Raw genomic sequence first — 19,963 nt, forward strand, 5'->3', positions numbered from 1 at the left:
TAGTTTGGACCTTCAACTTCTACATTGGCTTCTCAACTGTCATGTCTTTGAAATGATAATTTTAACGTGTATGTACAAAGGTGCAGCATCTCAACTGAAAAGTAAGTTACTTTGGACAGCAGACTTGAACTCAGGCTGCTTCTTGCCAAGTTATATTTTAGAAGGGAAGAACACCTTATGAGAGGATGAGTCAGATGATAGAAACATACCAATTTAAGTGTGTGGAAGGGGTACTTGGTGTCTTGTAGAGTTTTTACATGGTTCTGATAGCCAAGAAGATGGTGCTATGATTTGTTCCAGTGGAAAAGAAAACATTTGCCCTCTGAAAGTAAAAAAACTTTTCCTTGTTTGCAAGGTGTTTTATGTCAGAAATTACTGCAACTTGAAAGGATTCATCCTGAATGCAAGAGCTTGTGATGGTCAATCTGCCTCTTTGCACCTTCTGCAGCTGCTGTTGATGGTGCAGTCTGTATGGTTCTTCGTATTGCTAAGGAGCATCCCATTCTTGACAGACTTTTAATAAAAGTATGATGGTAAATTTATTTGGTTAAAAAAATTACCATGAAATACTGAACATTTCAGTTCAAGGTCACTAGTTCCTATTTGAAATGGAAATGAGAAATGCAAACATGATTATCACCAAATGACTGCTGCTTTACATGAAATTTGTTTGTAAATCTCACTTTAGTGTTAGCACAGAAAACCTGCGTGATAACATTGCCAAAGAGATAGTCTGATCACCATATTCCTGTCTACTCCTTATTCTGAGTTTCTTTTTTGACTTTGAGGATTTGACAAGTGTTGCTGTAAACAAACCTATCCAATTTTCAAATAATAACACTGTGGCTATATTCAGCACAGTGTTACATCTCTAGCTTCCATCCTAACTACATCACTGGTGGTGTTTCCACGCTGGAGTGGGACACTGTCATGCCTTGGCAGCTATCAATATCTGAATACATCTTTCTACAGAGCTCATCAAAAAGTAAACTTGTTCTGTCTGAATACAGAATGTAACTCAATTTTTGTCTGTTTGATTTATGTAAAATACAGCTTAAAATGTCAGCTCCTCTCATCATGTAATTAAAGTTTAGCAATGTTGCTTCCACTATTGTGAAGTAGAACCTGAATCAAGACATTTCACAATTAAAAATCAAAGAAAATGGCCAAATAATATAAAAATATGGTGACAATATTATCAGCCATGTAATGAATAAGGAGCAAATGGTAGAAAAGTTTTTTATGTAGAGGATTGTTCAGTGGCCTCTGAATGGTCGCTGGTAATAAGAATTATTATAGCTCTGTTGTGGAAAAAACTGTGAACAAATCATGCTGCTGGATCCTCAGCATACAGGACTTTTGTGTACTCTAAAGGCCACAAATGAGAATGGCGTTGTTAAATGGGAAATTCCCAGAACATTTTTTATTTATATGGTAGTATCACCTAAAGAATTTCTGGATGATCAGGATGTGATCTTCTTAGTGTTGAATAATTTGCTACCTCAGGGACCCTAGCATCTACACAAGGCTGAAAAGAGCTGTCATCCAGCTAATGACAGAAACAACATGAATGGAATAAAGAATAATTGGTCATGTTTTATACTTGAAGGTCAAGAGACAGCATAACTAAGGGGAAGAGAAGACTGAGTAATTTCCAAGAGAAATAGGATAAATAACTTGATGAATCTGAATGGTAGAATATTTCTAGCTATCTACAATGGAAAACTTAGGGGTGAGCAAAAGTCCTTGATACAGTTTTTTTGAAACATGATAAAGGATAACTTCACAATACACACAGGAAAGAGGAATAACCATATGGAATCCATTAATAATGGACATGAAACTTTAGTTCATTTAGTGATAAGAAAGTACTTTGTATATATAATGATGTAGAATCAAGGCCAAATATTTTGTTAGTAAGAAGTGTAACAGTGGAAGAAAACTTGTTCCTTGAGCTTAGTATAATAAAAGTGAAATTCTGTTCCATGGAAATGAAATGTAAACAATCTTTTCCTGTCTCTGCCATTGTTTCCCTATCTGTCCTTAAGCAAATAACCTAATATATGCCTATTAGCAAGCAACTTACTTGTATTTCTTCCAGTGTGTAACTAATTAGTCCTGACTGTTCAGATTTGCTTGCCTGAAATCAATTATTTCCATATCAATATACACGAAATAGAAGATGCTAAAATGAAAGGTGCTGAAGCATCCTGGTGATGATTTCTACTAATATTCTGGAACGTAAAACTAGGTGATTTAGGAGCTCAACTTTAATGTCCAGTTTTGAAAATCCCTTTTTGTTAAGTGCTTTAAGAACTTGGGATGGAAGTGCTAGAAAAAATCAAATTCTTCCTGTTTTATTCTTAACGTGTTTCTAAAAGGTGTCTAGAAACTGTCACAAACAACAAAATCAAGTACACACAGCAATTCATAGGATAAGTGAGGGAAAAGTAAATCTAGTTTACGTAGAAGGCTTATCTACTAGAATTTCTTGAAGGCATCAATAAGCCTTTGAATAAGAATAATCTGATTGATATAGCACACTTGGATTTCCAATAAGCTTTTGACAAGGTCCTTCATCAAACCTGTTAGGGAATGACATGATCCTGAAAACCGATTTAATAACAAGAAACAAGGTACAGGAGTACTTTGTAAGGTTTCTCACTGTAAAGAATGCCGTTAGGCACTATGCTAAGACTGGAATTGCTTGATAGAGTCAAAGGTAGTCTAGAAAAGCAAACTGTGAAGACTTGCAAAGTAATCAATGGTTACTTACTGCATGTACTGAAGTGGATAAAACTGAAATAAATGCAAGTTAATGAGCAAAGGCAAAACCTACCCAAAATGCACCTGCATCATGAGCTCATAATAAATTGCTATTACTCAGGGAGGATATTTTGAGCTCTTTTTTTTAATCTAAATATCTGCTAAGCATTCATCAAAAGCAATATAAATAAATCTGATGTTAAGAATTACTAAGCAGAAGTAGAAAGCCCATTAGAAAATGTCATTATGCTACTTTGGAAACCCAGAGTGATTCCACATTTCGACTACTCAGTAAAACAATCTGGTCCCATAGGAAAACTAGAGAAAGCATGCAGAAATCAAGAACAATGTTCAAAGATATGGAATAGCACTCATCTCAAATTTTAAAAGTTAGGACTCTTCAATATGAAAGAAATTACTGATGAGAATAACAAATTATGAAAATAAATTATAATATTAGAACTGTCACGCAGGAAATAAAAAAATTACTATTTTTTCACAGTTGAACAACTAGGAACCATAAAATGAGCTTTTAGTTAACAGATTTAGAATAAACAAAAGTAGATACTTTTCCACATGGTATAGAACTGAGTGATAAAAGTCATGTTGTGGATACAGAGATGATCTTTTCTACACCAGATGTGGCTTTGGAAGTCACACAGCTGCAATTTCTTGTTAGGTACAGTGTTTCTGCCTGCACTTCCCTCCTAGGGTTGTTTTTAAAAACTCCTTCAACCCAAAGAAATTTTGCCTAGTGGCAATGGAAAAAGAACCTGGATTCTGGCAAAGGAAAGAGATACTAAAAATAAGACCAAATGACTATAGGGGTAAAACCGGTTCCAGTCTTCCATGCCTAATGCTTTGGAATATGAAGAAACCATTGAATAATTTCCAACCCTATAATACTTACCTCCATCCCCTCCTGTATCTTTAAAATTTGCCTGTCACACAGTTACAGATGTAGTTCATGAACCTTCTTCAGCTGTCTTGGTTCATCTGTAGTTAACACCGGTCATGAAAATGAACCTGCAAGTCCATTTAAAACCCAATGAATTATGAAACTGAAGTCAAAGAACTGCTGGCCTCTACTCATCCTTATACTACCCACAACCACCTATTATCCTATTCAGCATGCTCTGAAGTGAGTCATTACTTAACTAAATTACTGAGAGCTGAAATTAGAGAGCAATGATATAAAATAATCAGAGAATCAGTTTTAAAGAGAAATAGAAATGTGAACCATTATATTTCTCAACTACTAATCACATCTCCTCTGACATGCATAGGGTTCTTTCATATTATGCTTGAGATTGTAGCTAACAAAGTACCTGGTTCGTAACTTCGCTATGTGCTTTGTTCCCTATCAGGGTAATTCAAAGAAAACTTTTACATTAAAGATTGCTACTATATATGTTAAAACTTCAGAAATTCAAAGCAAACCTAGACAACTGTTTAAATCCATCTATTGTTGAAGTGGTAATTGAGAAGAATGCATTGAGCTATCACATATTTTGTTGTGATAATTTGCAAGAAAGGAAATTCAAATTTTAAGCATACAAACTTAGAATTTTTACATTACCCATGTAATAAGGTAATAAATTATTCATATTATGTGTAAGAATAGGAATTTGCTTCTTACTTGTAAATTAGTGAGTGGTTTTATTAAATTACTCCTCTTTTTTCCAGTACCTAAATTTGTTAAAGAAACTACTCATATTACCTGATAATATTTTATACTGTCTATGTAATAATAGACTGCTTTGCATAAAAAAAAATAAATCAAATGCTGCTTACTGAGGAAAAAAGTCATACATGCCATTCAACAGAACATAGCATAATCAGTATAATAAAATATATGTATGGTACTTGGATTATAAAAGTCTCTGAAAATCTTTATGTATACATATGTGTAACTATATATACATATAATGTAAATACCTTGTATCTTATAATTCTTCCTTTTGCAGAATGAAGACTGCATTTCATGCATACTTAGAGTTTATTGATACCACACTGAGATTTTGTGGGGGACTGATTTTGTTGCAGTGAGCTCTGTATTCCTTCCTACTTGATATGTGGAACATTTGTTTCTTGTATTTAAATTTTATCAGGATACACCAGCTTATGTCTAACTTACAGCATTTTATTAGTTCAGTCAATGTCACTTGCAAATGGGACAGGTACCACCCATGGTTAGCAACTTATTTATTTATGCCGAACTTGCAACAATATACTGGTCACAATAGTCATATAATCCAGTTTAGTCACGGGCATTTAATTTGCTTCTGCACAAAATGCAAGAGAAAATTTTGCTCATATAAATAAATACCTTTGCCTATTTTATTTAGAATATTCTAGGAACACCAGAAAAATAAAAGCCTTATATTACAAGGTTCTGATTATAGATCCAATTTTACTCAGTAAAGCAGATCAACACCTTCCACAGACTCACACCACACATAAACACCCTTCATATACTGTTCCATTTAAAAAAAATTAAATGTATGGTAAAATTAATAACTTGATTTGAATTAAGAGTTTAAACTACTGACAAACAGTATTTTAAAGAGAGAAGCCAAAAGTCATAGCATAGCAACAAATTCTGTACAGTTGTATCAAATTTACACAGCTTTTATCCTTCTGCTGAAAAGCTTCAATACATCATCTTTACTATTGTGTTTATTTGGTAGAACCAAGGACTTCTGTTGCATCAAACTGGGGAGAGAAAAAAACAAACAAACAAACAAAGCAAGCTTTGTGTTTGGTGATCTATACTGACTGGGATATTAATTCTAAGTCATTTGGGGTGACATTGGAGCCAGATTTCTGTGTGATGTATTCATATTCACATATCTCTGTCTGTTTTTTAGCATTCTTGCATGAACTGCAGGACTGAAGGGACCACTTCATTCTTGGATGGCTCACCGGCTCTGCTACTTCCATTTGAAATAACAGGCTCAGATTGTCTCTCAGTTCAAAGATGCTGTCCTGATAGTCTTCCTGGGGGAAAAATGTTTTGCATTCCAAGATGCAGGGAGCAGATTAGGAAAGAAATGACAGCGGGTGGTATGTGCTAGAGGCATTTATTTTTCTTTTTTAACAGATACTGTTCCAATCTATGTTTTAACCATGACTGATGCCTCTACATTATTAAAGACCCTTACAGAGCATTATGGAATATTATGTATAGGAAAAATATGAGTGATGTGTGAAATTCAAGTGTCTTGTATTCAAAAATTTCCTATTCTAACCACTGCAGATAAGCCAAAATGCAGGTAACTGTCTATAAATCAAGGCTGTGGTATTAGAAGAGATAATGATGGGTTTTTTCCTTCTGTCCTGCAAAAACACAGTGGCAAGCTGACCTACATCAGGATATTGCTGTTCCTGAAGCCTATATTTTCTGTGGATGGGCATGATGAGCTATCTTTTGTGTATTGCTGGATGGAGCAAAACTGCTTCCCAGCAGGGCTTTAAAAATGAATTTTTGCTCTTAGTCACATATCCAACTGCTATGTGTTCACACTGTTGCCAGCTATACAACAATAAGAAAGGGGGTTTTGTATGATGACAAAAAGAAGTCACCCAATGCAACACTTGGGAGTTATGGCTGTTAACTTCTTATCATGTTTCATGGCGGGAACATATGCATGAGGAAATCAGGAGCTCTGCTTTCAGCAGCCTTCTCCTTATCACTACACCTGGGAGTTAAAGATTCATTTAGGTTGTCTGGTACTTAGACTTCTGTCTAACAGGAGGCTTTTTTTTATTTCTTGGCCTCAAGACTGAGGGGACAAGTCCAGGTTCCCCTTATGCAATTCCACTGGCTAGTTTTATTATTTGTTTTTTATTTGTAAGTAAATTTAAACCTATTGCATTTTCTGATTTTGCTCTCAGTCATGGCAGAAATAGAAGTAAATAGGAAATTTAGAGCAGAAAAATGATTTTTTAACTTCTCTGTTTTTCTTACATTCTTCAGTTAGTGCAAAATAAATCACTAGCAACTAAGATGCTTTAAAAGATCTCATGATTAATTTTTGCTATATAGTTTGGGCAGACAGCTAATGATTTATGTGAATGCGTTCTTTAAACTTGACGATGCGCTGGGGTCAGCCCCTATCCCAGTGACACTGTAGCGGGGCCAGCCTCCAAATGCCCACAGCCCTGGCCTTAATGGCCATGGGCCTCTCCAAGCCAGGCCCACTTGTAGGCCCACACTCATCCGGTCCCCGTCCTGTCCCTGTCCCCAGGGAGGTGCCTGATGCCCAGGACTGGGGCTGCCCCAGTGCCCCCCCTGACTGCCCTTATCCTGGCTGGGGAGTAGAATGGGCTGTGGCTGCCAGGCCCCGCCATCACCCACCGCATGCCCCTCAGCACCTGAAGAGTCCTTTTAGATCAATGAGTGGATTATGAACGTTTTCATAGACTTACCAAGTCCCTTCTTTAAATTTGTTTTCCTGTCCAGTCTGCCCTTAGTTCTTGGTAGACCGCTGTGGTAGGTTGACCTGGCCCAGCGGCCAGACACCCATACGGCCGCTCTCATTCTTCCTCCTTAACAGGACTGGGGGAAGAAATACGACAGAAAAACTTGTGGGGGGAAGATAAAGACAAGGAGATCACTGACCAGTTGCTGCCACAGGCAAAACCTACACAACTTGGGGAAAATTAATTTAATGTACTGTCAATCAAAAATTGTGAAGGATGGTGAAAAACAAAAACAAAAGCAGGGTCCGGTCGGTCCATCTCAGTTCCTCTCTGCCACTCCGTTCTCCTCACACTTTTCCTCTGCCCCGGGCCCGTGGGGGTGTCTGTGCGGGGGCGCCCGGAGCCCCCTGCCCCCTCCCGCTGCCCCCTCGGGGCTGGCCGGGCTGTTTCTCACCCCGTTGCCCTCAGCCCTGGCTGCCGGGCACCGTTTTGCCCTTTCTCAGCCCGGCTTTCCCCGAGGCGCCCGCCCGTGGCTGCGGGGCTCAGCGGTGCCCTGCGCTGGGGCCGGTGGAGCCGCCTGCAACCGCCTGGAACTGGCTGTGCCCGGCTGGAACCAGCTGGAGCCAGCTGTGCCCTGCACAGGGCATCCCTGCCACCGCCACACAGGGGCCGCTACCACAGACCCCATTGCTATCAAAACCTGGACAGCAGGACCCAGTATGGCTGTGTTTTTAATACAAATCACTGACTTTTCTGTTACACTGGATCCTGCATGATTTCCAAAAGACTTTTTTTTTTTCTTTCTTTTTTCCCTAATCTCAGCCATAACTTATTCAATCTAACCTCTACAAATGTCAATAGGAGCATTACTGCCCTTTGGACTGGGCTTTGAACAAACTGTGCCTACAACTTGTAGTCGTAATAGTATCATCTCACATCTAGCAGCCAGACAGTAAGTGCTCTCTGACGATGCAGTGTTTACCTAATTATTCTTTATTTTGTTGCTTTAAATAGAGCTTGAGGTCAGCTGATGTGATTTAATACATCTAGCTCAGAGAATATGTTCATTGGTTTTTTGCTTGGTAACAAAGCCAAGATACCAAACAGGACTGCACAGCTGAAAAATCTTGCATTGCCTCCACACCACTAGATTTTGCCATTCCTATGAACCTCAAACTAAATCTGAAGAAGCACAAACAGAAGTGTTATCAATTTCTCAGTGTGACTAAAGATAGAAGAACATCTAAAACATAACTTGACATGAGAAAAGCTACTATGCACACAAGAATAATGCATCTCTCTGTACTGAAACAATGACCCCCTAAGGCTTGCCCACTATTACAGCAGTACTGTGGAAGAATGATAAAATCACATAATGGTTGGTGTTGGAAGGGGCCTTAAAGATCATCTAGTTCTAACCCCTGCCATAGGCAGGGACACCTTCCACCACACCAGGTTGCTCAAAGCCCCATCCAGCCTGGCCTGAACACTTCCAGGGATGGGGCATCCACATCTTCTCTGGGCAGCTTGTTCCAGAGCCTCACCACTCTTCATAGCAAAGAATTTCTTCCTTCTATATGATCTAATTCACCCTCTTTTAGTTTAAAGCCATTCCCCCTTGTCCTGTCACTACACAACCTTGTAAAAAGTCCATGTCCAGCTTTCTTCTTGTCCCACTTGAGGTACTGGAAGGCTGCACTAAGCTCTCCCCAGAGCCTTCTCTTCTCCAAGCTGAACAACCCCAACTTCCTCAGCCTGTCTACATAGGAGAGGTGCTCCAGCCCTCTGATCATCTTCGTGGCCCTCCTCTGGACTCACTTCAACAGGTCCATGGCCGCCTTATGTTGGGGGCCCCAGAGCTGAACACAGTACACCAAGTGGCGTCTCACAAGGGTGGAGTAGAGGAGGAAAATTACCTCACTCGACCTGCTGCTCAGGCTTCTTTTTATACAGCCCAGGATATGGTTGGCTTTCTGGGCTGCAAGTGCATATTGCCAGGCCATGTTGATATTCCCACCCACCAACACCCACAGGTCTTTCTCCTCAGGGCTGCTTTCAATCCATTCTCCATCCAGCCTGTATTTGTACTTAGGATTGCCCTGACCCATGTGCAAGGTCTTGCACTTGGCCTTGTTGAACTTCATGAGGTTCACACAGGCCCACCTCTCCAGCCTGTCAAGATCCCTCTGGATGGCATCACTTCCGTCCAGCTGGTGGACTAAACTTGCTGAGGGTGCACTCAATCCCAGTGTCCATGTTACCAACAAAGATGTTGAACCACTCTGGTCCCAGTACAGAACCCTGAGGAGTACCACTTGTCACTGTTCTCCACTTGGGTATCAAGCTGTTGAACACGACTCCTTGAATGTGACCATCCAGCCAATTCCTCATCCACCAAGTGGTCCATCCATCTAAGCCATCTATACTACATAACATATATTGAGAGCATAGTACATTAACTGCTTCCTGAGTAAGTCGGTACTAGATACCACCACTCATAATGGTGTTTGCTATAAGACAACGTACTTTTTATTTCAGGCATGGCAAAAGATATTCTCTTTGTCCTTTAAATCTAGTTGCTTAGAATGTTCTATAAAACTCCAGGTAGAATTGTGCAGAGAACAACTAGAAACATTTTAGTTGTAACTAGAAATTCTTTCTTTACTTTATTTTAAACATTGCCTCCTTTACCTCTCATTTTCCACAGCAGTGATCAAGCCTCTCAAAAAAACTCTTGTAACACATTTCAGATAGTTTCAGTCGTTTTTGCTTCACTTGATAGAAATTGCTATTCCCATGTGTTTTGTTAGCTATGTAGTCATGCAGCACATTTGAAGCTTGAATTAAAAATCCATTTTTTTCCCCTGAACAAGATTCATAAATAAAAAATATAATCTTTGAATAAAATTCAGGTATTGCACTGAAGGGAAAAGGCTTTCTATGTTAACACTGTCAAAAATAAAATTCAAGTATTGCACTGAAGGGAAAAGGCTTTATATGTTAACACTGTCAAGACTCAATGATGCATAGTAAAATGTCTCCGCAAGCAATGAAATTCAGATTTCAAGTTAAGTTCTCTGACTTTCGTTTAAAAAAACTACAGCAGCTGACTTAGTTTGATAAGGATTTCAGTCAGTATCAGTTCAATTTTAGTATGTAGGTCTGCTGAATAGAAAAGCCCCAAACATGTAGGCTGCTTTTGTGTACCTTAAATCGTCACTCAGAGGGTTGTCCCGCTGCCCTAGAGGAAACCACTTTCAGAACATTATATCTGAGAGACACAGCAATGTGACATCTAAATGCATCCATTTATCATGCACACATTTTTCCTCCCCTCTAACTCTAAACCTAATTCAGGAGGTATTACCCTACTTCATCCTCATACACTTAGCCAACTGTGAATGATAAAGAAATGAAGACTAATACCAATCATTGGAATCTCGTTAAAATGAACTACTGAATGCCATCTAATGACGTCTATTCTTGCAGCTGTCAAAGGAATGCAATTGTTCAGATTATGGGTGGTCTTTCCAAGTTGGCACTAGTAGTTCTGTTAGCTCCCTTGAAAAAACACTGACAATTATACATATTCAGACCATATCAGCTAGGCATTTTAAGGAAGGCACCCATACTCAGTTCTTTTTCATTCTTTGTGCCTGAACAAACTCTGGGTAGATAGGTATCTAACCCTGCTCAATAGCAAGACGTTAGGATAACTCTGTGTATCCTCCTGGGAAAATGGAAATTCTTTACTGCTCAAGTGTTCAAGTACCATACCGATGTAATACTTAAAACTGAAATGTGTTAAGGTGCACCTGCTGTTTCAATGACAGCAATTTTATTTTAAACTTTTGCTTTTAGAATGTAATTAGGTTTTTGTGAATTTAATTGCTCTTTTTTGCTACTTTGTCCATCTCTGTTCAAAAGACCACTACAAATGAAACAAGTTTAAAGACAAAAGTAGATTAGAAAGAATTGCCTTGATTATACATCTAGTCCTGTTAAAAAAAAAATTTAAAAAAATGAATTAACGTGCTACAGAAGTTCAAAACTTGCTTGATTCCCTAGACAGTTTTCCTAACAAAAGTAATATCTCAAGTTCTGGGAAGCGTAGCCACTTTCATAAATCCACTGATTTTAAGAGTAAAAATAGGTCAAATTCAGCTGATAAGATAATTAATTGTACCAATTTGCAGAGCTGAGTTGGAGAAACAATGTCTGTCCTGCTATATTCATCTTTGGTTCTGTGAACTGATTATATATCAGATAGACACACAAAACACTTGGAAAATTACAGCTGCTTAAATCATGTTTCTGTGTTGATACAACACAATTTCCTTGTTTTTTCACTACTGTGTTTACTTAAGACAGACACAGTGGTTTTGCTTATTATGCCAATAAAGTTGAAACTGTTTCTGTGCACTTGTTGGCCTCTTGTAGCTGAAAGTAGCTGACAGCTTTAAAATCCTTTAGTTGATTAGAGAGTGACCCTTTGCCTGGCATTGATTTTAGGATTTAGAGTTTATTAGCAGGTCACCAGGGTTGGTTGGTTTTTGGTTTTTTTTTTGCTATGTGTTGTTGGTAATTACCCAACTCCTTGAATAACCAAATACTAAACCCAATCAGAATTAATGCTGATCTCTTTTAAAAGGTTTTAGTGCTTCTTTTTCCTTTGTATGATTACATGATTGCATGAATTCTCATGCATATACTAGTACTTTAATATATATTTCATGCTTATGTGGTAGCTCTATAATTTTTTTTAATTTTTTTTTTTAATAAAGGAGTGCAGGTAAAAAAGAAACAGTGACTGAGAGTGGATTTTAGTTAAAGACTAATCCATATTAAAGGCTTTGAATAAAAAAAGCCAGAGGAAAAATATCTAATGATATTTACTGAAAGAAAAGCTCATACAATGATTTGCAGCATGCCATATCACTCCCTCCTGAAGACAGAACCAGAGTGACAGGTTATCTGTATGGTACTTACATGGAAAGAACATTCAATGAATAAAGCACAAGGGAAAACAGAGTAGTTATGGTCTGCAGACTGCTGGCCATAGCATGGCTGTGTACAAAGCTTTGATTGATGGGGTTAGAAGCAGAGTGCTATGCAGAGCATCTAACAACCATGTAAACAACCAAATGAAAATGATACTGTTGAACACAGTTTGCAATATCTCCTTGTTTGGTGCAGTATGTCTGCTTCATAAGTGCCCCGATAGTCTGGCATTACTGAGCTTGAAAATACTGAATAGCAAAAGATTGTGGTCCAATTCCCACAGAAAAGTATTCAACGCATTTTTTTCAGTTTTGACTGTGACCTTCAGCTGCTGTTCACTGAACAGTTTCCTGACCAGTTCTGCATCCATTTGATTGAGTTTTCACCCAGGTTATGTTACCCTAACTTGCCCTGGAATGTCACATAAAATACTATCCCAGACTTTACTAGTGTCTAAATATGTGAAACCTATTCTTTGTTCATTAAAGGCAATGCATTGCCTAAGATGGAAATTTGATTAGGCAGAGAAATGTCTTCACTGACAAGGTGGTGACTGATAGTCAACATCTTTTTTAAAATTTTTTAAGATGTTTTCAACTAGTATGTAGTATTATTTGCTTCAAAGTTCTGCTAAAAATTGGGCCTCAATTGAATGATATATAGTATTTTGAGTCTTTTTTGTTTCTTTCTTTCAGACAGGCCAAGAAATTCCAGTTTTCTGAGACATTATGTATCTTTCATTAATTTTCAAAATAGAAACTAATGGATACTAATGGATAATAGATACTAATGGATAATAGAAACTAGTGGAAGGGCTTTGACCCTTTCTTATAAAAGTAGTTAGTGACTTTCCTACTGAATTTTCTAGTGAGTAAAGAGAATGAAGATATTACTTTGATTTTTGGTCCTAACATGCATGTTATAATTCAGAATTCAATATCTACTTTGTTGTCTGTATTCAAGTGAGGTTTCTGAAACAAACTTATGGTACAGACATCTTGGTCTCTCACTAAGGGTCCCATCTTCTTCCAAAATAGGTATTTTGAATCTGTGCTTTTAATACAGTTTCTTTAAGAAATTCTTGGTTGTTTCTGATAATTTTTTACTTTAGACTAGGTGTGTTCCTTCTGAGGAAGGAAGGTGATCTACCATGACCCAGAACCTTACAGAAAGTCTATCTTCCTCTATATTCTTGACCTTTGAGCAGAAGGATGTATCCCTGAAATACATCACCCTTTGGCTGGTATTTATTTGCCTATCTTACGAATCTGAGAAATTGGTATTCTTTAGAATAATAGTCCAGTCATGTGATTTATGCCACCAGTCTAAGGCTGAATGAGTTAGGTTATAATTTTGGCTATGTATTAAGGTGTACAGATCCTCTTTTTTCTTTTTTCTTCATAATATGTTGCACATTGTTGTATGCTTGCTCGTCTAACATGTTAAGTGGACCAGTTTACTAGCTTTCTTCTTGTTATCTTCATTGCAGATAGTCCTGATCCAGGATACCATTACTTCCTCCTTGTGCAGACATTTCTCTGTGCTTTGCAATCTTATACCAGTAAGCCAAGTTTACAGTTCTTCTGTAAGGCAATATGCCATACTCTGCAAGGCATGGTCCAAGAGCTACAACTGTTTAGGTTCCTTACACATTTTCAGGCACTTTCTTTACTTGTTGATTTTTAACTTTGCTGATATTGATTATTCTCTCATAATTTATCTCCCCTCTTTTCCTTTTCTGCCTCTCCATACTTGCCCATAATTTTGGTTTTCTCCATATTTTCTTGTTTTGCAAAATGGCAAGTGTAACCCTGCTCCGGGCAAGAAATATGTGGTAAGGCCCCACAAAATAGTGCTAATGAAGCTATATTAGAAACAGAAGAATAACAGTAATAAGACATAGTCAATTAGTTCTTCTGATGAGTGCAACCCTGGCAACATACAAACGCAGCTCTGACCAAACTTGTGTCTCTACACACTGTAGTATTATGCAGATATAAGCTGGACAGGGGAAAGTATATCTTTGCAGGCTCATGGACATTTCTGTCTCCATATTCTTGATTTCATGCATGCTATCCATATGACTAGAAAGCGATCACCTTTATATGTGGAAGGGGCCAAATAATATCCTAATTCGGAATATGCATGTAATCAAATCTGATGCATGCTTGTACACATATCAATTTCTGCATTGTGTCCTTAGCAAAAGTATGCTTCTTGAGTCCTGATCTTAGCAAGCACCATTTTGTGCCTTGAGCTACCTTTTAAATCTTCAGGAATGGTAGGATCATCTGCCTTTTCTAATTAATATAGTTATTGTGTGGTTTGTTTTCGCATGCAGTCACTCTCTTTAACATGCTGACAATGCTGTATCTGTTAAGATACTCATTTCGGGGGTTACCTTAGGAGTGGCTGTATTTTAAAAGCTGGTTGACAAAACCAACCAACCAACCAAAAAAACAACTCCAATCCCCCCCCCCCCCCAAAAAAAAAAAAATCATTTCCACCATACTTTCATTTCCACCTGTCTTGCTAATCTGCAGATCTGCAGAAGATAACCTTTAAAATTTTCAGCTGCATTTCTTTTTACTTAAGCATACATATTCATTTAATTAAGCATTCACTAAACAGGTCTTGTACTATGTATAAGTTCTAGTGCATGATCACCTCTCTGCAAAAAAGCAGAAGTTGTTTGACAGAACCCCCTAAACATTTAAGTAATATAAACCATAGGATGAGATTATAGTCTGTATCTGCTATGTCTGACCTTGGTGGGTTGATCTTGGCTGGCTGCTGGGTGTCCACCAAGCTGCTTTCTCACTCCCTCCTTGGCAACACTGGGAGAAAGTAAGTATGTGGTCAAGACAAGGACAGGGAGATTGCTCAACAATTACCATCACAGGCAAAACAGAATCAAAGGGGAAAATTAATTTAACTTATTGCTAATTAAAAAATAAAGTAGGATAGTGAGAAACAAAAACAAAACTAAAAACATCTTCTCCACAGCCTCCTTCTTCCCACACTCAACTTCACTCATTCATTCCCAACTCTTCCACCTTTTCTACCCCTGAGTGACTAAAGGGGATGAGTAATGGGGCTTAGAGTTCAGAACAGTTCAGAGCAGCTCCTCTCTGCCCCTCCTTCCTTCTCATTCTGTTCCCTTGTTCCAGTGCATGGTCCTTCCCGTGAAGTACAGTCCTCCATGAACTGTTCCTATGTGGGCTGTTCCCATGGGCTGTAGGTTTTCAAGAGCTGCTCCAGCATGGGTCCTTTCCACAGGGTACCATCCTTCAGGAACATATTGCTCCATGGGTCCCGCACAGGCCACAGCTCCTCCCAGAAAACCTACTCCTGCATGGGTTCCTCTCCATGGGTTGCAGTCCCTGCCAGGAGCTTGCTCCAGCACGGGCTCTCCATGGGCTGCAGGTTCCTTCAGGACACATCCACCTGGTGCTGTGTAGCCTCCACAGGCTGCAGGGTGGATATTTGCTCCATTGTGGTCTTCCATGGTCTGTAGAGGGACAATGCGCTTCACCATGGTCTTGTTCATGGGCTGCAGGGGAGTCTCTGCTCCACCACGTGGAGCACCTCCTCTCCATCTTTCTTCACAGACCTTGGTGTCTGTTGGACTGTCTCTCACATTTTTCTTGCTCCTCTTTCTCAAAGCTGCTGTGCAGTGGTTTTTACCCTTTCACACCTTTATCAAAGAGGTGCCACCAGCATTGCTGATGGGCTCAGCTTTGGCCAGCGGAGGGTCTGTTCTGGAGCCACTGGAGCTGGCTCTGTCTGACATGGCAGCAGCTCCTGGTCTCTTCTCACAGAAGCAATCACCCCTTTTAGTGCCCCCAGCTACCAAAACCTCACAACATAAACCAAATGCACTGATTCTTCTCTCTTGCTTTCAATGAATAAACTGACAGCAATGGTCTCTGTGATTTATTTTTTTTTTTTTTTGCTGGCTTGTCTCTGTCACTAAATGGCATAAAGCAACAGTCTCATTTGATTGCTATGGGAATTCATGTAATATTTGCATCATGTTTTGAATATTTGGTTTTAGTCTGGGCATCATTAATTAGAAAAATTAGCAATTACAACTTTTCTATATTCTTATTCTGTTTTCCTTTGCTATCCTAGAGAAATATAGATTGCATTTTCCTCCACTTGTTTCTGTAACTTGTTTCAAAATAAAAATACTTTTTCATGTATTGGGGAAAATGTAATAAATGCAGTAACTGTTTTGACACATACTTTAAATTATGAGGTAAGAACTGTAATTTTGAAAAAAAGATATTTTTTTTTACCATATAAGTATGTGTTGAATGATCTGACACAGGGAGGAGAATTAAATACTTTATTAAGAAAGATTAAATTTGTTTATAATTCCTCTGGTGAAAGAGCATTTATCATTCCTCCCTACCCTCCCACATCTTTTCATCCTGAACTATAATCCCATCATTTGCTTGACTGTCTCTCTTGAACTTTGGTTTACTCATGGACATTTGGTTACTTGGACATTTGGTTTACTCATGCAGTGTAAAAAGAATTAAGCTGGAGCACCCACCCGGGTGGGATCCCTTTGCCTTAGAGTCCTCGCTTCTTTACCTTTTGTTTGTCTGAATAATACAGGCAGCAGCATTTATGAGCCTAATCAGGTCACATCAGTTAATGGACTGTCCTTGTCACAGACCAGACTTTCTCTTTAGATGCAGAAGGGAATCACTTCAATGATAGACCATTTGGACAGAAGATCTCCCCTCCTCTGCAGCTCTTCTCTCCAAACCATCACTGATTTTAATAAATATGATCTCTTTTTTTCTTTGAGTCAGTGAGCTAGTAACAACCTATGATGTGTCATTTTCTATTACATTATGCCATTTGTGTACTGGTATCTTAAGCATGGCATAAGATACCATTGTACAGCTGCAGAACTACTGTTTATTGCTATAGACCATTGCAATGAAAGGCAGAGTACTGCTTTTTAAAGCTTTTTTTTCTTACGTTTTGCATGTTTTGATGCAGAAAAGCAATTAAATTCTAGGTATATAGGCCTATAGCATTTATATTAATGATGTATTCACAACATACAATTATAATACATTTAGACTACACTGAGAGGATGTGATCCTTGATTTTAATATGAAAAGGTATCAGCTAAATTTTTGCCATTGACTTAGTAGAACAGGGTTTCATTCTTCAATTTTATTGAGATGCAGATTAACATTTAAGATGTCTTGGAAAGAAACATAATTGAAAGAGGATTAAACATCTGTTCCAGCACTGCTCACTTATGATTTCAGTGGTAACTCTGGTATCTTATGCAATATTTTCCTGTAGTTTTTCAAAACTCTAAGCCTGTTTCCACTCTTACTTCCCGACAAGACAATTTTATATCTGGAGTACCAGCTTCTTTTACACAGATAGGGAGGATGTTCAGAATGCCATAAAGTGAATGCATCCTCAGAGACTGAATGTAACAGACTAAATCTAGGTAATTGCTACTGAAAATCTTAATTGTGGTTGATTCCAAGACAAATTATAAAAGTATCTTTAAACTTCAAAGATTAAAATTAAAAGGTGATGTTCACTTCATAAGCTCAAGATGGTTAGCAGACTAGCTGACATGTCATAAGTCAAATATTTAAATTTTAAATTATTCTGTAAGTTATAAAATGAATAACTATTTCTGAAGTCTTTGTTGATTGCCAGGTTTATTCCTGGTATGTGACTGGTTTTCTTTAGCTGTTTCTAGTCTTTGCTATTAAAAAAGCATGAAGGTGCGTATACCACTACAGGATGCCTTCCCATATCAGATTAAACATATGTATATATGCATTTTACAACAACATATTGTAATACAATTGTATATATACAAAATACTAGTGCTATTTTATATCTCAGGATAAGGAAATAGTATGAGCTCAGAAAACTATGAACTTCTTGATTGAACATAGGCAGATTTTTGAGTGATCCATTCCCACCACCACTGTATTGTTAGCACTTCTGTTTGCATCCAAAAGACGGCAGGTATACAGAAACACATTACCAAATTAGATGGAATAGATCTCTTCCATAAAAGCAGTCACACTTCTGAAACTCAGATTATTATCTGAAAACTGAATTTCACATGCAGGTAGGCAGAGAATTCTCATTTCACCTTCCATGTTGAAAAACTAATGGGTCACATTTTTTGTAGATGCCAAAATTATGTGTTTGTGCAGCATGGATGAATTAATAGTTGTTGTTTTTTTTTTAATTATTTAGATGTTTTACAGAAACTTAGCTTTTATATTTAGTATGCTGTAATGCATGGGTAACCAAACGCCTTGTAGGACCTATATGTATTGAATTTACCTCTTGAAATACTTTACATAACAGGACCTACTTCAATTGAAACTTACATAATTGTAGCGCAACCAGAGGAATGCATGTGACTGACATCTTTGTAATATATCATTCATCCTCTCATCTCTTTTATTTTACAAAATTCCTTGCCTATATCTTTTTTTTTTTGCTACTTATGATAGATGCCTGTTTATTTTGTCTTATAGAAGAAAATCAAAACTCATGCAGTTCTTTTCAACTTTAGTGATTTCCTGTCTCTACTGGTTAGTGGTATTATTAAAGTAAAACCAACTGATACAGCTAGACTCCATATTAGTGCTCTATAAATCCTTTTTATCCTGTTAATTTCTGTTTTAACCATCAGCTAAGGAGGAGCAAAATGATGTGCAAGTGATACTTTGCACAGTTATGCAAAACAAGCATAAATAAATCAAATTAAAGCTCCGGTGGTTGAGCAAACACTAAACAAAACCCCTGCTAGACCTTCCCCAAACCAGACCCTCCAGTGGAGAGGAAAAGCATGGGGAACAAGCATAGGTAGCTCTCATTTTCCTCACAGCTATACAATTAATTCACTCAACCTCCTGGATGGCTAGCTTCTCTTGAAAGGTTTGTTGCATAATGAACATTTGCTTGACATGTGGAAAATAATAACAACTCTCATCCCTTACCTATTTTCCATCAAAAGACTGTAGCTTCTGTGATTTTTTAATATGATTCTGCTTCTCCCTTCACAAGGCATCCTCCCCTCCTACTCCTCACCCTGATTGTGGTCTACCAGCTGTCTTCCTTCTTCTTGGATTGCCACAGGTAGATTGAAGGCACTTTGATGACTGACCCTTTTGCAGTCTTTAACTTTGCCCACATGACTTCTTTCTCTGGTGGACACTTCCACTGCTTCAGCTATTACTGGCCATGGATTGGTTTGCTGTCCTTAATTTCTTCAAAATTAAATAAATGCACACTAGTTGTAATCGTTTCCAAAGCAATATAGTAAGAAGTAATTTTTCCTGGAAATTCTCAAAATGTTCACTTGGCTGTCCAAATCAAGCCTGAAATTTGTTGTTTCTTTCAAGAGTGATGAACAAACCAACCGCCTGAATAGATGGAGGTTTCAGTGCAAGTGTTTTATCCCAGGAGTTCTTTTAAGAGTCCATAGTTGTAAATGTTTTGTTGTCTGTTCTGCTTCAAGATCGCAAAGAGCTTTTCGGACTGTTATCTAAAGCTATGTATATCAGATAGAAAATATGTGCACATATAAGTATACAGGCTATATGTCAGTCTTTTCACTTTCAAGAGTTGTTTGTGAATACAAACATTGTAATTTTATACACAATGCAGCATACTTCTGAAATGTTAAGGTTCTGAATTTGCCAGTCATCTCTTCTTCCCTAGGACTACACTGGTGAGTGAAATATGTTAGCTTAAA

The 19,963-nt window shown here is 38.0% G+C and overlaps 1 long non-coding RNA gene across 1 annotated transcript; it reads right to left on the minus strand.

The window, feature by feature from the left end:
* Positions 1 to 5,585: 5,585 nt before the first annotated feature.
* On the minus strand, positions 5,586 to 19,610 carry LOC114017322 (uncharacterized). Its single transcript, XR_003562308.2, has 4 exons — positions 19,206 to 19,610; positions 14,960 to 15,029; positions 7,198 to 7,327; positions 5,586 to 5,766 (listed from the first exon to the last, which is right to left on the minus strand). It is a non-coding gene; the product is annotated as an uncharacterized LOC114017322 (long non-coding RNA).
* Positions 19,611 to 19,963: the final 353 nt, after the last annotated feature.

Source organism: Falco cherrug, chromosome 3, assembly GCF_023634085.1.
Source record: "Falco cherrug isolate bFalChe1 chromosome 3, bFalChe1.pri, whole genome shotgun sequence".
NCBI lineage: Eukaryota > Metazoa > Chordata > Aves > Falconiformes > Falconidae > Falco > Falco cherrug.